Here is a 4486-nt window from a genome sequence, read left to right as displayed (position 1 = left end):
CACCATTCCACCCATCACTCCACCCATACATCCACCACTCCACCCATACATCTATTCACCCACATGGCAACATAACGGACGTCTGGTGGCCGGCTCCACCCGACATCCCTCACACATTTGATGATTCAAATTCGAATCTGCAGACCAACATCCCTAAACACAGACACTTCGGTGCCCCACACAAAGATCCTCATGAGTTGATGACCGCAGACCAGAGCCCACCTTCCCGATTCATGGCCCAAACCCGGATTCCAACCTCTCCCTCTCTTCCCAAAATAACTGAAGGACTCCCGCCCCCACCCCCTCCCCCTCACTCCCACCCCCCTTGAAAGGCTGGGGCCCTGGGCCAGAGCCCACCCCGCCCGTGCCTCAAACCCTCTAGGGCAGTGGTTCCCAAACTTTTTCAACCAGCGGCTCCCTTGACATATGGGCCTTTGGCTGCGGCTCCCCACTATGTTACATTTTTTTGGCTGTTGCGGTGATACTTATCCGGCCTCTGGAGTACTTTAATTTTTCTCTCTGAAAATTATTGGGATGAAGGTATTATAATCATAGATGTTATCCCCGGTATACTATGTCAGTAAAACCGAATGACCCACAGTGCAAAGAGATGTCAAAAAGTCACTGCTGTTAAATATGACGGAGATCTTCCAGATCAAGGAAAGGAAATTGATTTTACTTTAAATACCACTAGAATATATTAAAAGCTTTCCTACAATCAACAGGGTTTCAAAACATGCTGTGCTTTTGCATAAAGATGGCATGGAAAAACAGGATAAATGTAGAGAAAGATGTGGTAGATAGATTTTGTAAATACAGTGCATAATGAGACAAAGAGAGACTAATTCAAAGTTAGTAAAAAAGTGGTTGATGAAAAAGGTGGGACAGGATGTGCAAAAAATGAAGAATAGTAGGGTGGATTGTGTAAGATGATTGGGTGAATTTAAAGTCAGGATGAGTAGGGGTAGGATTATCCTAGTTCAAGGTCCTTATAAAATAGTAGGGATGAGACAATTACTTGGAATTGGAAATGCGCAGAAGGAAAATGGGAATGAGGGTGCAGTTATTAAAATGAAAGAAGATAATTGTATTAAGGTCGCATAGCTGAAGGACTCTGATTGCAAGGGAGGTGTAAGGGAGGCACCAGGGTCGAACATTGTGTTGGAGATTATGGAGCAGAGAATGCTGAAGCAGTGTTCAGTGGTATATAGAGAGTTACACCAAATGGGTGCAGCCTGACACTATGTGCTTGCTTCTCAAAGCTTTTGTTTCAGAAAAGGAACAAAGTGCTTACTATAAAATTGAGTGAAAGTGCCTGACTTTCAACGGACTTCTTGAGGAAAGCCCCTCTGCTCTTCTCGCCACATACTTTTTGCCTAAATGTCACAATATTGTTTCAATAGTTACTAGGTAACTTAAGCCACAGAAGCTAGCACTGTCACCTCTCTGAGTGCCAGAGGTAGAGGAGTCTCAGAGAAGGTCTGCGCTCACCTCTGCAGGTAGAGAGGTAAGCCCGCTCTCGTTTTTACCTGCATATTCAGAGAGAGTTTATTGGCGCCTCTGTCCCCGCTCTATCTGTTCTCCTCTCAAGTTCTCTGTATAGCACACTCTGCTGATCCTCACGGGACAGACACTTCAATTACATCAAAGCAGCCTGGTGTTCTTTTCACGTCTCCTGCTCCACGTGTCATCAGGGTGCCGTCTCGTGCCCCTATCACTTCTAAATACGGTATGCCTTTATCTACAAGTCTTTTGTACACACTTTAGCCTAATCGTAGCACTATAAAATTACAATACATGCTTCTGTTCTTTTACCGAAAACTATCTTGGTGTGCATCTGTTCACGGCGCCCCTGGCTTGCATTCACGGCGCACAGATTGGGAATTGCTGCTCTAGGGAAACCTTCTCTCCCTTCTGGGAAGAGCTCTCCCAGGAGGGGGCCAATTCACGGAGTCGACAGCTTCAGCTACAGTGGAAGGCAAGGGGTCTCCTCTGCTAAAGCTGAAAGCATGTCTGTTTGTTTGCTTTCGTTTTTAACATAGGAGACTCCTTGCCTGCACTGCAGCCGAAGCTGTTAACTCCATGAATTGGCCCCCTCCTGGGAGAATCACCCAGACAAAGGAACGGGCACAAAGGGAAGATCGGAGTGGAGCGCGCGCCCCCCCTGGGATGGTGCCGGGCCCCCCCAGGGGTGCGCGCCCCACGGTTTGAAGAACACTGCCTTAAAGCTACCAAATCCAGCTCAGGTAGGGCTAAGGGGGGTCTTCTGTTGCTCCTGTCCAACAAGTTGAATAACTGTGTAGTTAGAAGCAGTTCGACTGTGGGAACCCACAGCCAGGTAGTGAGGGTCGAGTGCAGTAAGGGAATCGATTTGGTTATAGTAAATTTCTATAACAATATCTTTGATGCCTCTAGAGGGAACATCTTATTCCCCCTTGAAAAGGAAATTGTAAGGCTTATGGGCATTTCGAACAGAAAGGCAGAGGTTATATGGGCAGGGGACTTTAACCTACAGCCATGCCATTTGTCCAATGGGAATTCCTGTGGTCTTGGAACAGTAATGTCTAACCAATGGGGGGGACTGGGAGAGAGGGAGGATTTCCTCCACTTCCCACACTGTCATTATGGCTCAACACTTAACAAAATGTTAACTAAGCTAGACCTGTACCTGTTAAACTGTAACAAAAACATCCAGGCAGTTACGTGTCCTACCTTTACAGGAAGGGATGCTGGGTCATTTATAGATCATATCTTGCTGTCTAGTACCGGAGACTTCTCCAACCTATATATTAAAGAAGAAAGTCTCAGTGACCGCAACAGTATTTGTATTACCCTCCTGGGTCACGGTACATTACCAGTGTCAGGAGAAAAGTGCTCCACTGACTTAGTACCCATTAGACCAAATGGTCTAAGGATCAGATGGTCTGGAACTAATTCCACGGCCAAACAGAAGGAGGTTATAACTAGCTGTAAAACCCAAATCAGCTATTGTTTAAACAATGTAATTAACCCTGATTCCCTGTTGTCACATTTTTTTTTTCACAACCAATTTTATTGAGCATAAGAGTATCAAGGATGTGGTATCTTCACACACCAAGATCACCACAACAGTATCAATGCAATGATGACATATACAGTAATGAATGCAGCAAGTGCCAATGAAGCTCAGCTTTAAAGATGCCCTAGCAGCCTACCCTAAACCCCAACTACACCCCCCCCGTACCCAACACCCCCCCCCCCCACCACACGTGTACAGAAAGCAACACAAAGAAGATGTACAAAGAAGAAGCAGGTATAGCGCAGCCAGGGCTCTGCCACTCGAGGCCAGAAGTGTCACCGCGATCAAATGTCCTCCTCCTGCTCCGCTGGGGGATCCAAGGACAGGCCACGGTAGTCGGCCCACCGCTTCCAGATCTTGAAATGTTTGCGTGGGCAGCCCCGCGCCTCAAAGACTGGGTTTTCAAGGCCCATGAACTAGTCTAACCCAGCCTTCCATGCAGACAGAGGGGGGGCCCTCACAGACTTCCATGCCCGAGCCAGGTCACGCTTGGCCACCACCAGACCCAGGAGCAACAGATGGCGCTTATACACGTTGCCCCCAACCCCTTCCATGACATGCAGCAGGCCCAGCCGGTGGGTACGAGGAAGATCCCAACCCAGGACCTCAGCCAGGCAACTCCACACGCCCCTCCAGAATCCAGCCAGGCGACCACACGACCACACCGTATGTATCAGGGAGCCAGGCACTTCCCCACAGCGCAGGCACTCCGGTGACGCAATCAAGCCAGCCTTCCACAGACGTTCACGTGTATAATAGGCACGGTGCAAGTATTTGAATTGTATCAGGCGGAGCCGAACCGCAATAGCGGTGCCGCGCGGGGACTCCAGCGCCTCCCTCCAATCGTCCTCATCAAGGGCGCCCACGTCCACCTCCCACGCCTCCCGAAGGGAGCAGAGAGTGGAGGAGCAGTGAATAACAAGTGACTGATAGATCCTAGAGACCTTCTTGTCACCCAAGTCTCCCATAAACACTTTCGCCTCTAGCGGGCTGAACTCCGGCAGGGAGTCAAGACCGGCAATGCTCGGGGCAAGGGCATGCCGCAGCTGGAGGTAGCGGAAGAACTGGGACTGAGGCATCTGGAACTCCGCGCGGAGTTCCTCAAAGGACTTGAGGGTGGTACCCGACACGACCTGGCCCAGTTGTGTAATTCCAATAGCCTCCCAACCCTCAAACCCGGCCAGGGCCGCCAGTTCCGGGAGCATGCCATTGTGCCACAGCGGCGTTTCAGCTGTTAATTTGCCCCACCAACCCATGCGGCGCAGAGATTGCCGCCACACCGTAAATACCACCTTAGTGACCGACGGCAACCCACGGCGTATACGAGCCGAATAGAGAATAGTGTGGAGCGTGCGATCTCCCATGAGAAGTCTCTCCAGGGCATAGGCCGGGTCACTCCTATCTCCATACCACCATTCATTGAGGACA

The sequence above is a fragment of the Lissotriton vulgaris genome, chromosome 3_1 (genome assembly GCF_964263255.1).
Source record: "Lissotriton vulgaris chromosome 3_1, aLisVul1.2, whole genome shotgun sequence".
Taxonomy (NCBI): Eukaryota; Metazoa; Chordata; class Amphibia; order Caudata; family Salamandridae; genus Lissotriton; species Lissotriton vulgaris.
The sequence above is the reverse complement of the archived record's forward strand: the minus strand, read 5'-3'. Positions refer to the sequence as shown.